The sequence below is a fragment of the Schistocerca nitens genome, chromosome 6, assembly GCF_023898315.1.
Source record: "Schistocerca nitens isolate TAMUIC-IGC-003100 chromosome 6, iqSchNite1.1, whole genome shotgun sequence".
In the NCBI taxonomy this organism is placed as follows: domain Eukaryota; kingdom Metazoa; phylum Arthropoda; class Insecta; order Orthoptera; family Acrididae; genus Schistocerca; species Schistocerca nitens.
This window is the reverse complement of record NC_064619.1, coordinates 423,598,934-423,620,650: the sequence shown is the minus strand read 5'-3', so window position 1 is coordinate 423,620,650 and position 21,717 is coordinate 423,598,934. Positions and strand designations below refer to the sequence as shown.

Here is a 21,717-nt window from a genome sequence, read left to right as displayed (position 1 = left end):
AGAAAACCATTCACGACATGGGTGGACAAAGTAACAAGATGGTCAATTGCAGAACACCGCACTCAAAATCCACACTGTGCATTCATTAGTAAATGGTGAGACTCGAGCCACCATACCAGCCGGGCACGAATCCTATGTTCCATCACCTTTCAAACGCAGCTGGTAAGATAGTTGGGGTGGTAACTAGAAGGAAGGTTTTTGTCCTTACTGGCTTAGGTATGGGTATGACTGTGGCTTCAAACCAGCGTCCAGGAAATGTGTCCTCTGCCCAGATGCAGTTGTATGTCTTAAGCAGAAAGTCGTTGCCCACAAGATAAAGGTGCTGCAACATCTTAATGTGGACGGCATCTGGCCCTGGGGCGGAGGATTGGGATGAACTGAGAGCGTGATCTAGTTCCCTCATAGTAAATGCGGCATTGTAGCACTCACGATTCGGAGAAGAGAAGGGTATTGACCAAGCGTCCTCCACTCGTTTCTGATGGAGGAACCAAGCGTCCTCCACTCGTTTCTGATGGAGGAAGGCAGGGTGATAGTGGGAAGAGCTTGAAACTTCCGCAAAATGGTGACAAAAGGTGTCTGAGATAGCAATAGGGTCCACAATGATATTGTCAGCTACTGTCAGGCCAGAAATTGGGGAATGGATCTTGGTTCCAGAGAGCCATAGTAGGTTGGTCGACATGACAAAGGAAGGTGTGGAACTGTTAAAAGAACTAGTGAATGAAATCTAGCTAGCTCTTTTGATATCCCGAAGAATGCAATGACACTTTGCATACATCTGTTTACAATGAATGCAGTTTGCCTCCATAGGGTGGTGGTTAAAAACACAGAGAGCACATCTCCGTGCACGAATTGCATCGCGGCATGCCTAAGTCCACCAAGGGATTGGTACACGACATGGTAAAGATGAAGTGCGGGGGATGGAACGTTCTGCAGCAGTAAGGATAACATTTGTGAGATATTTCACATGGTCATCACAACTGGGGAAATCTCATTCTTCAAAGGTTGCCAGGAAGGAGTAACGCTGCCAGTCAGCCTTAGGAAGCTGCCATTTAGGCATGCATGCAGATGGGGTAGGAGTTAGCAAACGGATAGCACACGGGAAATTGTCACTCGAGTAGGTGTCAGAAAGAATGGGCCACTCAAGACAAGGGGGCAAGCTGGGCAATGCACAAGGAGAGGTCCACATGGGAATAAATGTGTGAGGAGCCGGAAAGGAAAGTGGGTGCTCCAGAGTTAAGGTAGAAGAGGTTAAGTTGGTTAAGGTGGTCAGCCGAGAGGGCGCCTCTCTGATAGGTCCTGGGAGAACCCCAAAGGGGATGATGCGCATTAAGGTCACTGAGTAGCAAAAATGGGGGAGGTAGCTGCCCAATAAGTTGAAGGAAGTCTGCCCTGGTGACAGCAAATGATGGATGGACGTATATGGTACAGAAGGGAAAAAGTCAGGTGGGGAAGGTAAAAGTGAACTGCAACAGCTTGAACATAGGTAGTCAGGAGGTGGACTGACTATGAATGTCATCCCACATGAGCAGCATGGCGCCTCCACGAGATGGAATGCTGACTTCAGGGGGAATATCAAAATGAATCAGCAAAAAATGTGAAAGCTCAAAGCGATTGTGAGGGCACTATTTCATTTCCTAAAGGCTGAGGACAAGGGGATGCTGTGACGCTAAAAGCAGCCATAAATCCTCTTTGTGGGACCAAAGGCCATGAACATTCCATTGGAGGAGAGTCATGAGGATGAAGAGATGTAGGGGTGTCACCTTGGCAGCTGCCGAGAGAGAGCTGGGGAAGAGACACCACTACAGTTCACAGAAGCAGAAGGATTCTGTTCCATGGGCTTCACAGATGCATCAGCTTGCTTATGCGGTCAGTCTGTGGAGTCCAACGCTGAAAAACGGTTGTTGGTGCACACCGAGGCTGGCCAGGCTAAGGCACCAAGTGGCAACACCATCGAAGAGGATCTTCAAGGTGGCGAAGTAGAAGACTGTTTGCCTTCGAGAGGAGGCAGAGTGGCCACTGTTGCAGTCGATAAAGTGGGGAGGAGGAGGTGGACAATCGCCCTTGTACAGGTCCCTACCACAGGTGACATGTGGCTGGGTGTCAACAAGACATTCTAGTGTGGTTGAAACTATGACACTGGTAACAGCGCATCGGGTTAAGAATGTATGGTCAGAAGGTGATGATTCCATAGCCTGCTTTGAGCTTGGACAGAAGCACCACTCTATCAAAGGTGAAAAAGACAACGTGGGTGGGCACAAAGGAGGAATCTAACTTTTTCATTACATGATGGATAGCAATGGCACCCTGATCAGAGAGGTAAGAATGGATTTCAGCCTTGGTTAGATTGTTGAACAGCCTGGTGTAAATTACACCACAGGAAGAATTTAAAGTTCTGTGGGCCTCGACACGAACACGGTAACCATGGAGAAGTGAGGCAGCAAGCAGCAGTTGTGCTTGAGAATCTTAAGTGGTCTCCAAAATCAAAGTGCCATTCTGTAAATGAGAGCAGGATTTTACAGGGCCAGCAATTGCATCTACACCTTTCTGAATGTTGTTGTTGTTGTTGTTGTTGTTGTTGTTGTTGTCTTCAGTCCTGAGACTGGTTTGATGCAGCTCTCCATGTTACTCTATCCTGTGCAAGCTTCTTCATCTCCCAGTACCTACTGCAACCTACATCCTTCTGAATCTGCTTAGTGTATTCATCTCTTGGTCTCCCTCTACGATTTTTACCCTCCACGCTGCCCTCCAATGCTAAATTTGTGATCCCTTGATGCCTCAAAACAAGTCCTACCAACCGATCCCTTCTTCTAGTCAAGCTGTGCCACAAACTTCTCTTCTCCCTAATCCTATTCAATACCTCCTCATTAGTTACGTGATCTACCCACCTTATCTTCAGCATTCTTCTGTAGCACCACATTTCGAAAGCTTCTATTCTCTTCTTGTCCAAACTGGTTATCGTCCATGTTTCACTTCCATACATGGCTACACTCCATACAAATACTCTCAAAAAACGACTTCCTGACACTTACATCTATACTCGATGTTAACAAATTTCTCTTCTTCAGAAAAGATTTCCTTGCCATTGCCAGTCTACATTTTATATCCTCTCTACTTCGACCATCATCAGTTATTTTACTCCCTAAATAGCAAAACTCCTTTACTACTTTAAGTGTCTCATTTCCTAATGTAATCCCCTCAGCATCACCCGATTTAATTGGACTACGTTCCATTATCCTCGTTTTGCTTTTGTTGATGTTCATCTTATATCCTCCCTTCAAGACACCATCCATTCCGTTCAACTGCTCTTCCAAGTCCTTTGCTGTCTCTGACAGAATTACAATGTCATCGGCGAACCTCAAGGTTTTTATTTCTTCTCCATGGATTTTAATACCTATTCCGAATTTTTCTTTTGTTTCCTTTACTGCTTGCTCAATATACAGATTGAATAACATTGGGGAGAGGCTACAACCCTGTCTCACTCCTTTCCCAACCACTGCTTCCCTTTCATGCCCCTCGACTCTTATAACTGCCATCTGGTTTCTGTACAAACTGTAAATAGCCTTTCGCTCCCTGTATTTTACCCCTGCCACCCTCAGAATTTGAAAGAGAGTATTCCAGTTAAAGTTGTCAAAAGCTTTCTCTAAGTCTACAAATGCTAGAAACCTAGGTTTGCCATTTCTTAATCTTTCTTCTAAGATAAGTCGTAAGGTTAGTATTGCCTCACGTGTTCCAACATTTCTACGGAATCCAAACTGATCTTCCCCGAGGTCCGCTTCTACCAGTTTTTCCATTCATCTGTAAAGAATTCACGTTAGTATTTTGCAGCTGTGACTTATTAAACTGATAGTTCGGTAATTTTCACATCTGTCAACACCTGCTTTCTTTGGTATTGGAATTATTATATTCTTCTTGAAGTCTGAGGGTATTTCGCCTGTCTCATACATCTTGCTCACCAGATGGTAGAGTTTTGTCATGACTGGCTCTCCCAAGGCCATCAGTAGTTCCAATGGAATGTTGTCTACTCCCGGGGCCTTGTTTCGACTCAGGTCTTTCAGTGCTCTGTCAAACTCTTCACGCAGTATCATATTTCCCATTGCATCTTCATCTACATCCTCTTCCATTTCCATAATATTGTTGTCCTCAAGTACATCGCCCTTGTATAAACCCTCTATATACTCCTTCCACCTTTCTGCCTTCCCTTCTTTGCTTAGAACTGGGTTGCCATCTGAGCTCTTGATATTGATACAAGTGGTTATCTTCTCTCCAAATGTCTCTTTAATTTTCCTGTAGGCAGTATCTACCTTACCCCTAGTGAGGCAAGCCTCTACATCCTTACATTTGTCCTCTAGCCATCCCTGATTAGCCATTTTGCACTTTCTGTCGATCTCATTTTTGAGACTTTTGTATTCCCTTTTGCCTGCTTCATTTACTGCATTTTTATATTTTCTCCTTTCATCAATTAAATTCAATATTTCTTCTGTTACCCAAGGATTTCTATTAGCCCTCGTCTTTTTAGCTACTTGATCCTCTGCTGGCCTTCACTACTTCATCCCTCAAAGCTACCCATTCTTCTTCTACTGTACTTCTTTCCCCCGTTCCTGTCAATTGTTCCCTTATGCTCTCCCTGAAACTCTCTACAACCTCTGGTTCTTTCAGTTTATCCAGGTCCCATCTCCTTAAATTCCCACCTTTTTGCAGTTTCTTCAGTTTCAATCTGCAGTTCATAACCAATAGATTGTGGTCAGAATCCACATCTGCCCCTGAAAATGTCTTACAATTTAAAACCTGGTTCCTAAATCTCTGTCTTACCATTATATAATCTAGCTGATACCTATTAGTATCTCCAGGATTCTTCCAGGTATACAACCTTCTTTTATGATTCTTGAACCAAGTGTTAGCTATGATTAAGTTATGCTCTGTGCAAAATTCTACAAGGCGGCTTCCTCTTTCATTTCTTCCCCCAAATTCACATTCACCTACTATGTTTCCTTCTCTCCCTTTTCCTACTGACGAATTCCAGTCACCCATGACTATTAAATTTTCATCTCCCTTCACTACCTGAATAATTTCTTTTATCTCGTCATACATTTCATCAATTTCTTCATCATCTGCAGAGCTAGTTGGCATATAAACTTGTACTACTGTAGTAGGCATGGGCTTTGTGTCTATCTTGGCCACAATATTGTGTTCACTACGCTGTTTGTAGTAGCTAACCCGCACTCCTATTTTTTTATTCATTATTAAACCTACTCCTGCATTAACCCTATTTGATTTTGTATTTATAACCCTGTAATCACCTGACCAAAAGTCTTGTTCCTCCTGCCACCGAACTTCACTAATTCCCACTATATCTAACTTTAACTTATCCATTTCCCTTTTTAAATTTTCTAACCTACCTGCCCGATTAAGGGATCTGACATTCCACGCTCCGATCCGTAGAATGCCAGTTTTCTTTCTCCTGATAACGACGTCCTCTTGAGTAGTCCCCGCCCGGAGATCCGAATGGGGGACTATTTTACCTCTGGAATATTTTACCCAAGAGGACGCCATTATCATTTAATCATACAGTAAAGTTGCATGTCCTCGGGAAAAATTATGGCTTTAGTTTCCCCTTGCTTTCAGCCGTTCGCAGTACCAGCACAGCAAGGCCGTTTTGGTTAATGTTACAAGGCCAGATCAGTCAATCATCCAGACTGTTGCCCCTGCAACTACTGAAAAGGCTGCTGCCCCTCTTCAGGAACCACATGTTTGTCTGGCCTCTCAACAGATACCCCTTCGTTGTGGTTGCACCTGCGGTACGGCCATCTGTATCGCTGAGGCACGCAAGCCTCCCCACCAACGGCAAGGTCCATGGTTCATGGGGGAAGACCTCCTGGTCTCTCATACTGAAGTCAGTCAGTCCTTCACAGCAGAAAATCCGTTTACCTTTCTGAATAATAAACGGATTTTCCGCTGTGAAGGACTGACCGACTTCACTATGAGAGACCAGGAGGAACTGTGGTGCAGTGGGAAGGGTCTTTGAATCATTAGCCTCATTATGTATATGTATTGTAGATGCTGAATGGGAAGACGATTGACTCATTGCGAGGAAATATCCCACGATTGCCAGCGTCTCCGATGGCATGCTCCTTCCAACTGGGTGCCCCCTTCACAAGGGGGCGCACCCGCCTTAGGTGATTGTTCACACCTCAGGTCACACCTCCTGAACACCTGACAAGAGGGACCAATCGGCAATTTGGGAAGGTTATTGCTCAGGCAATCACTCTTCCCTGGATCTGTACTGTACCAGGGGGTACATGCAAACCCTACCTGTTGGCCCAGGGCTGGGAATTACGCGTTACCCAGTCACCTGTTAAGTGTCAGATGCATGGGCCAGCTTTCAGGAGCACACAGGGAGGAGGAAGAAGAAGAAGAAGAGGCACCTCAAATGCTGAAGCGGAGGAATGAAAGGAGAAGGGAAACCAAGGAAGGAAAAGGGAGTGAAAAACAAAGGTGAGACAGTTCGCTCATCAGCGACAGAGTGCAGAACGTTCCCAATAATACCCCAGACATGTTCCTAAAGGGAGGGGGAAAAGAATAGCAAGAGGATAGAAATGCAGCACAGAAGGGAAAAAATGCTACAAGGGCTGGTGCCCCGTGGTAGCCAAGCATGAACCCGCCAAAGAGTGGTGAGCCCCCTGGGGGATTTTTTATTATGAAACACTTTTTATGAAGTAATGTAAATCAACAGATAAAAAAAATCTTCTCAACAAGCAGCGGCAGGGGAACACACACATGAAAGAATTTAACGTTTACAGGCTTTCAGAGCCTGTGGCTCCTTTTCCCGGCAGGAGAGTTCAAGGGGAAGGAAGAGGGGTGAAGGAAAAGGACTGGAGAAGTTTAGGGAAAGGGGTACAGTTCAGAAAAATCACCCAGAAGTCTTCCTTCTCTACTTCTCATTCCGTCCGATAAGTCTCCCCTGACCTGGGGTTTTGGGTGACTTTTCGGAACTGTACCCCTTTCCGTGAATCTCTCCATTCCTTTCCCTTCACCCCTCTTCCTTTCTCTTCAAGCCTTCTGTCAAAAGTCACTGGCTCCAAAAGCTTGTAGAAGTTAAATCCTTGTGTGTGTGTGTGTGTGTGTGTGTGTGTGTGTGTGTGTGTGTGTGTGTGTGTGTGTTTTCCCCTGCCACTACTTGGCAAATAAATTTTTTATCTATCCATTTACATTATATTATCAATAATTGGTTATTTTCTTTTTATGAAGAGTTGGCCAATTGGACCAAAAATTGTATCAAACTGTCATGTAACGCATCTCCTTAAGACAAGTTGCATGGTAGGGAAGAGATGATAGCGGCAGCCAATAGCATGCAAGCTAAAAGAAGTTATGTATGGGGGAGTGGCTGCATAGAGTTAGTGTTCAGACTTCTATCATTTCATGAGTCCAGTTCGTATTGCAACTTAGAATTTTTTTTGCAAGTGAGACCAGAGAGCAGCTTTACAATTCATATAGGGAAATGTGTTGATACACATTGCGGAATTATCTGTGAATTGGGAGGGAATTTCTGAGACTGCAAATAATTGATTTTCAGAGGCATTTCTTGTGTCACCTAGCTCATTTGATAAAATCAACTCCAGTTACATCGGTTTATTTAACAAGTCAATGTGTGGTATCTGCAACAATTTCATTTTACAAGGTGCGGTTATAAAGCCCCACGCCCAACCCCCAAACTGGAGGACCAGGATTTTCCCTTGTGGTTTACTCACCTAGGGAAGATGGCTTCCCTTTGCACATAGCGCTCCAGCCCCTGCTCCATGTGAGACATGCTTCATCTGGCTCCTCTCTCTAGGCCTGGAATTATTGTGGATACCAGACCTCTGCCTCAGAAGGATATGATTTACAATATGATGACAAAGCAAAGAACATGTTAATGAGAAGGAAAATCAATATGATGATAGCTACCTGGAATGTAAGGACATTTAAGGGATCTAGCAAAATTGTGAGAAATTAGAGGAAAAATGAATAGATATAGAGAGAAAATAACTGCACTACAAGAATTACAGTGGAAAGGACTGGGAGTGATTGCATCGGGGAAACACATACTGATGTACAGTGGAGGGGAAACAGGACATTATGTTTCTGGATTTCTCATACATAGCTCAATGAAGGTAAATATAATTAGTTTCAAAGTAATTGATGATAGGTTGTGTTCTTTGAGAGTTAGGGCAAAATCTTTCAATGTTACGATGATGTGTGCCTTGCCCCTATGGAAGAATCAGATGAAGGTGAGTAGGGTGTATTTTACTCCAAACTGGGACGGGGGAAAAAAAAAAAAGAAAAAAAAAATATCGGGAAAGTTCAAAGGCATGATGCAAAAATCATCCTTGAGGATCTGAATGCAAAAATAGGAAAAGAAGTAGTTTATAGAAAAATAATAAGAAAAGAAAGCCTGTGTGAAGTAAATAATGATAATAGTCTGACACTGATAGAATTCGCCAATGGAAAGGAGATAATGAAAAACACATGGCTTCCAAGGAAAGATATTGAGAAGTGCACATGGGCATTGCCAAATGGAATTGCAAGAAACCAGGCAGACCATGTAATTAGATAAATGCCACATATCAGGCATCATGGAAGTCAGTAACTGTAGAAGGGCAAATGGAGAGACAGAATTAGATGTACAGACAGAAGATAACTATGGCAAAAAACAAAAAGAGAAAGGGAAAAGTGAAAGATAGCACAGAAAGTATCCAAATTAAAGAAAATCAGGAAGAATACAAAAAGAAATTAGAAAAGATTATCGAGACAAGAGAGCATGTGGAATGAAGGGGATCTGGAAACTAACTGGGGGATACTGAAAAAGAGAGAACAGAAAAAGAGCAGATAAGTTATGTAGGATGAAGAAAATGCTGTATGAAATGAGGAACATCAAATACTTGGATGAAATTAAGGATAATAATGAGACACAGAAGTTCTATAAAAGATCTAGAGAAATGAAGAGAAGATTTCAACTGAGACTGGTTCTGAGCTGGGAGCTAGTGAGCCAGTAAGACCTAGGAGTGCTATGGGCATAACAGAATCCATGGCATCTCATAATATGAACACAAAATGCAAAATTTAAATTGCCAGTTTGGAAATCTGAATTCAAAGTTTGGAAATAAATTCAGGAATATGGACTCGAAATGTGAAAATAAGTCTTGGGGTTAAATGAGAAATCCAACATAATAGACAGCAGCATGAATCATGAACTGGGGTGGCAATTTTGTAAGTTGAGCAAGCAATAAAGGAAACTACAGAGAAATTTGGAGTAGGAATTAAAATCCAGGGAGAAGAAATAAAAACTTTTGAGATTTGCCGTTGACATTGTAATTGCGTCAGAGACAGCAAAGGACTTGGAAAAGCATTTGAACACAATGGACAGTGTCTTCAAAGGAGGATATGAGATGAGCATCAACAAAAGCAAAATGAGGATAACGGAATGTAGTCTAATTGAATCACATGATGCTTGAGGAATTGGATTAGGAAATGAGACACTTAAAGTAGTAGATGAGTTTTGCTATTTAGGGAGCAAAATCACTGATGATGGTCAAAGTATAGAGGATATAAAATGTAGACTGGCAATAGCAAGAAAAGCATTTCTGAAGAAGAGAAATTTGTTAACATCGTGTATAGAGTTAAGTGTCAGGAAGTCTTTCCTGAAAGTGTTTGTATGGAGTGTAGCCATGTATGGATGGATTATAACTAGTTTAGACAAGAAGAGAATACAAGCTTTCAAAATGTGGTGCTGCAGAAGAATGCTGAAGATTAGACGGGTAGATCACATAACTGATGAGGAGGAGGTAATCACCAATTTAGTACTGGAGGGCAGTGTGGAGGGTAAAAAATCATAGAGGGAGACCAAGAGATGAATACACTAAGCAGATTCAGAAAGATGTAGAGTGCAGTAGTAACTTGGACATGAAGAAGCTAGCATGGAGGGCTGCATCAAATCAGTCCCTGGACTTAAGACCTCAACAACAACAACAACAACAACAACAACAACAACAACAGTGGCAGTGTGACAATGGGGAGAATGAAGAAAAATCTGCACTGGACAAGCTCAGCAGCAACATTATAGCTATCAAATCGCAATTAAAATGTGTGCTGAAAACTAAATCTGTAAGTTTTGATACCAAGTTAACAGCTGTTGCCAGTCACCTTGAAATTGCTGGAAATAGTAAAACTTGAATGGCTTATATTCATCTTATCATGCAGAGACCTGTTTTGAAACCAATTTCAGGTGACAACAGGTACCACCCTGTTGATTTCTTACTATTCTCTAGGGATTATTTTGTCATGGTGATGTCAAACAAAAAATTAACTTGCAAAGAGTCTATCAAAGGATTCTGCATGAACTTGCTCAAACCAAAACTAATGATTTTGCAAGTTACAGCATTTTCTAGAAGAGTTAACTCAGTTAATATTGTAGTGATACCAAGCACATTAGCTTACAAAATGAAGTTTCGAATGAGCCCCTGTACAGAAGCGGCAAGATGACATCGCATCTTTTCTACCAGAATGAATTCCACAAGTCCACCATGACAGACCCTTGGAAACGTTAAACATAATTTGCACTCTTAAAAGACATTTACTTGAATCACTGCAGTGGGATTTAATTCACAGTCTTACTGATCATCGTCACCACCACCACCACCACCACCACCACCAGTTTGTGGGGTGCTGAACAGCGTGGTTATCAGTAACTGTACAAATTGTTTTACAGTGTCCAGCCTTGCTACTTTCCCAAATGATGATGAAATGATGAGGACAACACAAACACCCAGTCCCTGGGCACAGAAAATCCACATCCCGGCCGGGAATCAAACAGAGGATCTCATGATCGAGAGGCAGCAATGCTAGCCACTACACCACGAGCTGTGGACTCAGTTAACTTGTTCTTGGAATACATGAAAAAGTTGGACCAGGCTTTATGCTAATGCCATAGTTAGCAACAAACAGAAGGGGCAATGAAAATGTTTTTGTTATGTTTTGCTTTAGGGCGCAAAAAACAACTGGGGTCATACACACCCAAGTCAAAACTATAGAACATGAAAACAGAGAGAAGTTAAATAACTATACCTCAGTCCCAATGGACAGAATAGGAGACAGCTAAAAACAGGACATAGAAAAAGGGGCTAAAAAACACCTTAACTAAAAATTAAATGGCCTTTGCCATATTGCTTCAGCAGATAAAAAGTAAAACGCGGTCGACAGTCCATGCGTCATTCCCTAAAACGGCTGACAAATCAAACAGCAAACCCAAGCTGGAACATAAATGGTTAAGAAACAGGCATTCCAGCAGGAAGTGGCGGGCAGTTAAAATTTGAATGCAATGTGTAGAAAATGGTGGGGTAGAGCCACTTAGCAAATAACGATGGCTAAAAAGGCAGCGCCCAATATGCAGCCAAGCCAAAATAATCTCCTCCCAGCAGGAGGGCAGAGAGGAGGTTGTCCAACACACAGGGAGAGGCTTAATAAGCTGAAACTTATTCCTGTGAAGGGAGGACCATTGGTGATGCCAAAGGGACACCACTTCACTTCATGACAGACAGCAACGGAGGTATCATCAGAGGGAATACAGGTACTCGTGGGCTGAGGTACAAGGACTGCTGCCTTGGCAGCACCATCCGCAGCCTTGTTTCCTGGCAGCCCAACATGACCAGAACCCACAGAAACACGACACTGGCTCCACCAAGATGAGCATGTGACAGTTTTCCTGGACCCGCTGCACTAAGGGATAAGCAGTGTACAGTGTACATGCACTTTAGAGGACACTGAGTGAGTCTGAGTAGAGGACACAATCAGAAAGGCTGTGTCACCAGAAATACTCCGTGGCCTGATACAAGGCAAAGGGCTCGGCAGTAAATACTGAGGAGTGTGCTGGAATCTGATATCGAAAGACACAGGTGCCAATGACAAAGGCACATCTGACACCACAGTCAGTCCAAGAGCCATCAGATAATACAAAAGTACTATCGTGAAGTTCTATATGAAGGTTGTGAAACTGGAGGCGATAGACCAAGGCTGGAGTAGTGTCCTTAGGAAGCAAATGAAGGCCAAGGTTAACATGGGCTGCATCACAAAGCCAAGGTAGTGAAGGGCTCACACCCACTGGGAAAGTTGCAGGTAGTGTGAAGTGAAGCTGCCATAAGAAGTGCCAAAAGCAGACTCTGGGAGGTAATAGAGAAGAGGGACGAGCTCCATGCTCATTAACAAAGGAATTATCAAAGGAGGCGGCATAGGAGGGGTGGCCACACAGGGTAGACAAAAAGCACGCATACCTGCGGAGGAGAAAGTCATGGCAGTTGGACAGTGGTAGTTGAGCAGTGTAAAAGGTGCCTTTGGTCCAACAGATGGCATGATGGTGGATAGTGTTGAAATGGCATAAGAGGGATGGGCGTGCAGATGCCGAGATTAAGCAGCAGTTACATGATAGTTTTTCTGAATTAGAGCAGCGGATAGAGGCAAAGACAAAGGAGAAACGAAGCACCCACAGTCAAGTTTTGAATGGACGAGTGACCGGTACAAACGGAGGAGGGTGGTTCAATGGGCACCCAATGAAGGACTATTGAGGACACACAGGACACTGAGGGATGGCGTACAGAGAGCTGCCAGGTAACACACATGGGAGGACCAAAAGAGTTTCCTATCGAGCATGAGCCCCAGGAATTTCATAGTTTCAAGAAACATAGGGGCAACAGGCCCAAGATGTAGAGATGCTGGGAGAAACCATTTGCGCCGCCAGGAATGAAAATGGAATTTACATGCAACTGAAGGAAACAGAGGATGAGTTGCGAACTATTATAGCTGTCATGGACACCATGACCAAATTAACAGAGAGCATCAGCAGTTTCCTGATAACAGAAACCAATGTCATATTCAGGAAAATAGCATGACAATTCAGTCAACAAAACACCCAACATTTTATGGAGAGGGAAATACAGATTGTAGCAAACCGTTATTATCCTCAGAAGAGAGAAATGCCTGCTAATCAATCAAAAAACTACGTTGGGTTGCATCAGAGGTCTGAGACAGGATATGAAATTGACGAGAGAATGGACCAGAAATGAAAATAAAGGGTTTGATGGTAGATGGGAAACAAGACATTAATATATGTTCCATGGACAACTATCTAGGTAACACATTGCTGTGGCATTGTGCAGACAAATATAACAGCAGGCAAAGTATGGACAAAGATAACAGAAGTGAAAATGGTGATATGAATAATGATTTTTATGGTCAAAAATTATTTGAAGAGGTTGAATCTAAGGAGGATTGCAGCTGAAGTAGTATTGGCATTTGCTGTGTTTGATAATATAAATGTGTGTATGTGTAATGTGGAGGAAACTCGTGTAAATGATAATGTGTGTGATAATAATACTGATAACATGATCAGCAACAACAAAGATGTTAATGATGTAATAGTGGAAACATGCAAGGCTGTATTTGTGGGTAATAATTATGAAGGAGATCAGCAATAACTGTAGCAACAATGTGCAAAGTGTCACAGTTACCTGTAATGTTGATGTTTTGGAGCTGCCAGAGAATGCACGAAGTGATATTGTGGACTATGGAGGCCAATACATGTGAGGATTTGTTAAATGTAGTTGTTAATGGTAGGTATGAGGAAGGTATGAGGAGAAAGAATTACAGACACATCTGTTAATGGAAGATGGAGGCCAAATTACACTAGACAGCGCTTTTTAGAGATGATTGGAGAGAAAAGGATGAATGTCAACATAGTGTGAAAGATTGGATAGGTAAATCTAAATTTTATTAATGCATTAATGCTGAAGAATGAGTATGATGAAAAAATTGAGTTTGCCAAGAACCGTTTCAAGATTAATAATCCTTCATAGAAGTTTGAGGATGACAATGATTTAGAGCCAGTACATTGTTTGACTGAACACTATGGAGATGGTTGGTTGGTTTAAAAGAGGGGGGGGAGGGGGGGGAGGGGCCCAAACTGCTAGGTCATCAGTCCCTCGTTCTGATTAAAATAGCTCCACAAGGGTGGGAGTAAAACAAACAAGACACTAAAGCAAAGCTGGAAGAAAGGAAAAACCGCAAGAACGACAGAAGGACAACAAACACTAGAATGGACGTAATTGGGCAAGAAAACCACAGAGAGGTGCAAGAAACAGATAGAAGGTATAAAAACAAGAGAGCAGATGACCAGGGCTGGCCGACCACAAGAATAAAAAGGATAAGCCAGCCACTCTGCGACACATTAAAACATCCAGCCTAAAATCACTAGGGTGGAGAACACAAAGGGACAAAACGCACGTGCTACAACTTAGATAGAATGATAAAACCCACCCTCACGTATAAAACGTAAAACCTTAGCCGATGCGCTTGAGCTAAAATTAATGGTAATGAGTCCGGTAACTGAAGATTCCATTGCAGGGCAGCCAAAGAACTACAGCTCAACAAGATATGGTCCACAGTCAGCCAGGCACTGCACCAACACTGAATTGGGTCTTCACGTTGCAGGAAGTAGCCATGGGGTGTTCAAGCATGGCCAATGCGGAGCCGGCAGAGAACCACAGAGCCCCTGCGAGAGGCCCGCATGGAGGATGTCCACACATTCATAGTCTCCTTAATCGCACACGGTTCATTGTGCATACTGAGACTGTACCATTTCATCTCCAAAAGCTGGAAAACCTTGTGGCATAAAAACAAAAGCAGGTCTGTTATTGGAATGCCGATCTCCATAAGTGGTTTCCGTGTAGCCTGTCGGCAAGTTAGTTGCCTGGAATTCCGATGTGATCTGGGGTCCACACAAACACCACTGAACGACTGGACCATTCCAGCGCACAAGTGGACGCCTGGATGGTCACTACCAAAGGATGACAAGGGTAGCACTGGTCAATAGCTTGTAGGCTACTCAAGAAGTCAGTACACAAGATAAACGACTCCCCAGGGCATGAACGGATGTGCTCAAGAGCATGAGATATAGCCACCAGCTCTGCAGTGAAAACACTGCAGCCACTAGGCAAAGAATGCTGTTCAATATATCCTCCATGGGCATATGCAAAGCCATCGTGACCATCAGCCATCGAGTCATCTGTGTAAACCACTTAATGGCCCCAGCACATGTCAAGAATCAAGAGGAAGTGACAGTGGAGAGCCATGTGAAAAGTCCAGATGAAGCCGCAGCCTAGGTGTACACCATGGAGGTGTATGTAACTGGACCTTGAGTATAGGTGGTAAAGCCAAGGACTCTAGTTTGGATAGAAGGGATTGGATGCGAACTGCAATTGGAAGTCCTGAACTGGGCCACCGATGCAGGAGATGAACTGCCGTGGGTGGAAAAAAGAGATTGTAATTCAGTTGCGCAGAGAACTACAAACATGTGCAACATAACTAGCGAGCAGTTGTGCACGCCTAACCTTCAATGGAGGGACTCCGGCCTCCACCAGTACACTGGTCACCAGACTCGTCCTAAAAACACTCGTCGCTAGTGGTGCACTAGGTCCAGTAAATGCAATGCTGAGGGTGCCGCTGAACCATAAACCAGACTCCCATAGTCAAGGTGGGATTGAACAAAGGCTCTGTAGAGCTGCAGCAGTGTAGAGTGATTCACACCTCAGTTGGTGTTGCTCAGGCAACAGATGGCATTGAGGTGCTGCCAGCACTTCCACATAAGCTGACGAAGGTGAGGAAGCCAAGTCAATCAGGCATCGAAAATCAGTCCTAAGAATCGATCTGTCTCCACTACAGTGAGTGTATCATCATTAAGATAAAGTTCTGGTTCCAGATGAACGGTACGATGCATAACACAAGACTTTGTGACTGAAAACTGGAAGCTGTGGACTAGAGCCCATGATTGCACCTTGTGGATGGCTCCCTGTAGGCACCGCTCAGCAACACTAGTACTGGAGCAGCAGTACGAAATGCAGAAGTTGTCTGCATGCAGAGAAGGTGAGACTGATGGCCCTACAGCTGATGCTAGGCCATTAATTGCCACTAAAAATTGAGATACACTCAACACAGAGCCCTGCAGGACCCCATACTCTTGGTTATGGGGGGAACTATGGGAGGCACCAACCTGAACACGGAAAGTACGGAGTGACAGGGAATTTCAGATAAAAATCAGGAGCAGGCCCTGGAGACCCCCCACTCATACAATGTGGCAAGGATATGATGTTGCGAGGTCACATCGTAAGCTTTTCGTAAATCAAAAAAGATGGCAACAAGGTGATGGCATCTGGAAAAGGCTTTTCAGATGGCAGACTCGAGGGACACAAGATTATCATAGGTAGACGACCCTGGCGGAAATGCCCTGGTATGGAGCCAGTAGGCCACGTGACTCCAGGATCCAACTCAACCACATACACACCATACATTCTAGCAGTTTACAAAGAACATCGGTGAGACTGATGGGCCAATAGCTATCCACATCAAGTGGGCTTTTGCTGGGTTTGAGCACTGGTGTGATGGTGCTCTCCTGCCACTGTGATGAAAAGAAGACATCACACCAGATCTGGTTGAAGATGACGAGCAGATGTCGCTTGTAGTCACACGAGAGATGTTTTATTATCTGACTATGGATCCGATCCGGCCCAGGAGCTGCATCAGGGCAATGTGCAAGGGCACTGAGAAGCCCCACTCTGTAAATGAGGTGTTATAAGGTTCATCGTGGCGTGTAGTGAATGAGAGGACTTTCCCTTCCATCCACTGTTTCAGAGTGCGAAAGGCTGGGGTAATTCTCTGATGCAGAGGCTCGATCAAGCATAGTGTTCAGCAAAGTGCTCGGCAATTACGTTTGCATTGGTACATAACACGCCATTGGTGTTACTGCCAGTGACACCTGTTGGGGTCTGGTACACAAAAACATGTCTGATCTTCATCCAGACTTTGGCAGGTGAAGTATGGCACCCAATGGTCGAGACAAAGCTCTCCCAACACTCCTGTTTTCATCTTTTTATAAGCTGGTGAATGCGGGTACAGAGCTGTTTAAAGGCTATTAGGTACTCAAGGTAAGGGTGCCGCTTATGTCACTGTAGAGCTCGCCGATGCTCTTAATTGCCTCAGCAACTTCAGCCAACCACCAAGGTACTGACTTTCGCCAGGGGCACCCCACTCTAAAAACAAGGGATCACGATTCTGCTGAAGAAATAATTGTTGTAATCACCTGCTCAACCATCACATCGATGTTACCATGTGGGGGGAGATTCAATGATGACAGCAGAGGTGAAGGATTCCCAGTCTGCCTTGTTGAAAGCCCAACTCACTATGCATTAGTGGACATAACATTGGGGGAGTGACAGGAAGATGGGGAAGTGGTTACTACCACACAGGTCGGCATGTGCTCTCTAATGGATAGATGGGAGAAGGCCAGGACTGCAAACTTAGAGATCAATAGCTGAATATATGCCATGTGCCACACTGAAAAGTGGGGGGGGGGGGGGGGGGGGCACCTGTATTTAAGATGCAGAGGTCGAGTTGGGACAGTAAATTTCAACATCTCTACCTCGGCCAGTAAGCACGGTGCAACCCCACAAGGGGTTATGGGTGTTAAAATCTCCCAAAAGTAGGAAAGTTTTAGGGAGTGGATCAATCAGTGCAGCCAATATGTTCAGTGGCATTACACCATCTGGAGGGAGATATATGTTGCTGACAGGTATTTCCTGCGTCATCCATATCCTGACAGCCACAGCTTCAAGAGGAGTTTCAAGGGCACAGTTTCACTACATACCGAGTTTAGGACATAGACGCAAACTCCAACTGACACTCTATTATATTCGCTAATGTTCTTGTAATATCCCCTGTAGCCCTGAAGGGCAGGGGTCCGCATTTCTGGGAACCAGGTTCTCTGAGGGACAATGCAGAAAGCAGGTGTAAAGCTTAACGACTGCCGTAGCTCAGCCAGGTGGTAGAAGTAACCGCAGCAATTCCACTGGGGGATGACATTATAGTGAAGCAGGGAAGACATGAAATGCTCAATGAGGCAGTTTACACCTCAGGGTCACCTGCTGCCACTGATTGAGTACCTGTGCAATAGACATCCACTGTGTCTGAGGGCCCGGAGAGATCTAGGTCCTCAGCGGATGCCAGAATCTCCACTTCATCCTCAGACTCAGAGCTTGTAGGGAGCAGTGGTATGGGTGCCACCGCAAAGTCTTGGTTCTTGGGGGGTCTTCTTCTTTTTTATTTTCTCACACTGCTCCTTTGGCTTTTCTGGCTGGGAAGGCTTCACTGAGTCAGTCTCAGGGACTGAGTAGGACAGTGAAGCCCTACGACCAGCTACCTGTGGTTGCTTCAGCCACTGGTGGGTGTCTACTTTGCTGCTGGTAGGAACGTGGGAAGGGAGTGACCCAAGGGACCCCTTCTTAGCAAGAGGAGTTGAAGAGGATGCACGCTTCTCCTGCTGAGAAGTGCGGACTGATGTCACCGATCATTGGGGGGGGGGGGTCTCACCATCAAGGGGGCAGATGGAGTCTGACAGCTCTGAGAGCCAACTATATGCGACAGAACGGAATGTGCTACAGCTGTTGTAGTGGTGGCGTAAGTGGATGTCATACACACAGGATGTAGCCTCTCATACTTTCTCTAAGACTCTGTATAGATCAGTCGGTCCACGGTCTTGTATTCCATTATTTTCCTTTCTTTCAGTAGAATCCTACAGCCTGGTAAGCAAGGGGAATAGTGCACTCCACAGTTGACACAGATGGGAGGCAGGGAACATGGAGTATTGGGATGTGAAGGGCATCCACAATCTCAACAGGTGATGCTGGAAGTACAGCAGGAAGACATAAGGCCAAACTTCCAGCACTTAAAGCACCGCATTGGGGGAGGGATATATGGTTTCACATCACAGCGGTAAACCACCACGTTGACTTTTTCAGATAATGTGTCACCCTCAAAGGCCAAGATGAAGGCACCAGTGGCAACCTGATTATCCCTCGGATCCCAATGGATGCACTGGGCAAAATGAACACCTTGTTACTCTAAGTTGGTGCATAGCTCATCATTGGACTGTAAAAGAAGGTCCCTATGGAATATAATACCCTGGACCATATTTAAGCCCTCATGGGGTGTGCTGGAAACAGAAACATCCCCCAGCTTGTCACAAGCGAGTAAGGCCCATGACTTGGCAGAGGATGCTGTTTTTATCAAGACTGACCCATGGCACATTTTGGACAAGCCCTCCACCTCCCCAAACTTGCCCTCTAAATGTTCCATAAAAAACTGAGGCTTCATTGAGATGAAATATTCCCCATCAACTCTCGTACATACAAGGTACTGGAGTGAATAAGCTTCGCTGCCATCCATAGCCTCGCGTTCCTCCCATGGTGTGGCCAGGGAGGGGCACGATTTGAGGTCTTATTTCCTTGCACTGATGTTAGGCCTCGATTGCTTAGACTGCTGGTGGTGGACCAGCAACAAGAGATGACTTACTACGCTTCATGGCGTGTCATCTGCCCTGATGCCACCCACTCTGACCACCAGGGGCTGTGCCTATGGGCACTACCCAGCCGCAGCTCCTTGGCATACATGGGGATTTTATGTCGCAAGCATCAGCAGAGCGATCCCTGTGTAGTCAGGGGGCTACAACCAACAGGGTCATGGCAGGCCAACCACAATGTACTGGTTACTGTGCTGGATATTAGGTGCAAACAAGCAAAGAAATCCAATATCGTCGTCAGTGCAAAAAGCGATACTACATAGTGGCTGGAGGGAAATGCACCCAGGAGGGTGACGTCGCCCAAGAGCTGGAGAATGAGCGAAAGTTCAGATCGACATCGATGAATGATGCGGAAGGTCTCAGCACACGATGCACCATGTAAGGCGCCTTCCCCAATTGGCTCACTTTTCGGTAAATTTTGAAGAATGGAAGTCAAACCCTACATGGGACCCTCACATAAACGCCAAACCATGAGACCTCTTTTAGTCACCTCGTACGACAGGCAGGAATATCTCGGGCCTATTCTAACCTCTGGAGGGGGGTGGGGGGGAGAGGTATTAGTTGACAGTGGGAGCAATATCTGTGCCATAAATGAAACATTTTATGATCAAACTGAGGAAATGCATGGTAAGAAACTGATAGAGTTTCCTGTGATAAATATGAGATTTATTAATGTTACAGGCCAGAACAGTAAGCCAATCAAAAGAAAAGTTGTGACCGAGTTTGTTGTATATGAGGAGTCATTTTAAAAAATTCCTTAGTGATACCAGGTTGAACTGAATTTAGTGCTTGGGATGGACTTCCTGACCAAGATTGCCAAAAACCAGAAGCACGAGTAGTAGCTTATTATGTATGTAGAGTCAGTTGTCAGTTGCAGGGATACTGTATTATTAATTTTAGAACCTGTGAGAGCGGAGGTGGCTACACCACTGTATGACAGCACATCTGAGAATGGTGGGATCCTCACATTTCTTAGCGTCATGGAAGAGGTCAATCCAAATCATAATTGCTAAGAGGGAATTCTATGTACACACACAAGAGGGGGTAGTTGAAGGTCCTTGCACGGAGCTTCCGATTGAACACCACTCATTTTTGTGCAATTCACCAACAGTCTGAACTGTTGGTAGTGAAACAGCCCATTAACAATTAGGCCAATTGTTCATGTAATTCTAGGGACATTTTGAGTCTGCTTTTTGTGAAATTGGCTGACTGCTAGTGGTGCCCAGATAACTAGGGCTGCTACAACAGAGTTCTATTTTAATGAATAAACTGTTGAATTTCAACAGTACTCCTCATGCCACCTAGCTCTTTTAATATAACCATTCCCAGCTACATTCATTTACTCATACTGCAATTAACAAGTGTACAAAGAAATCACAAACTTAAAAAAAAGGGGGGGGGACTTTTTCAGAAGCACATGCACATGCACATGCGCGTGCGCTACCCCTTGCGCTGATATAAAAGGGGCAGTCAATAAAAATGAGATAGTTGACAAAAAAGTAAGTAAACAGTCAATTATTTCAAAATTAATTCCCGTAACTGTTAATACATTCACCCCACTGTGAGTCTAGATGGTCAATGCCCTCATGGCAAAATGTTTGCCATTGCCTACGGAACCACAATAGTAACCATGTATGCACCTCTTTATCCAAAATAAACAGACAACCACAAATGTCTCAGTTCTCAGTGTATGTCACAAATGGGTGTGATGGATCTTAAGATGATCAGGTGTTGTGCCACAATCTCTGTGTCATACCAAATCCAGCTGCTACATCTATAACTAACACTTCTATGTTTCACAGTTGGAGAAACAGAAATTACAAATGTTCATCTATCAGTAATTCATCTCTTTGCCAAGAATGCTGGCCACGGTAAAAGTGGCTAAGAAACGGTTATTGTTTAGGCTTTGTCTTCAGGCCAGACATTAAACTAATATTTAAAAAACGCCTCCCATTGGGATCTCGTCCACACAATAAATGTTAGAGCGCCCCATACGTTATCTTAACTATTTTTAACTGCCCTCTTCAATACTGGCCCACAGTTTAACCTTGCTGCAGGCAGACTTGAAATTTCACATTTTTCAAAATTGTGAAATGGACATAGCAAAGTTGCTTGATGAGGTCCGAGAGTAATACTTGCGATAACCCTGAATGTAGTCAAAGACTATGAAACAATATATCTCACCCAATCAGCTCTCCCCATGCAATGTATAAACTGTCTGTCTTTAGTGTATGTCTAGATACACTCAGTTAAATGGATAGAAGATTTTCTTTTTGGTTTAAACCACA

At 44.2% G+C, this 21,717-nt stretch overlaps 1 protein-coding gene across 1 annotated transcript in view; it reads right to left on the bottom strand.

Moving 5' to 3' along the window:
• LOC126262757 (dnaJ homolog subfamily C member 13) overlaps positions 1-21,717 on the bottom strand; it is a 410,038-nt gene that overhangs the window by 43,085 nt on the left and 345,236 nt on the right. The window lies entirely within an intron of this gene.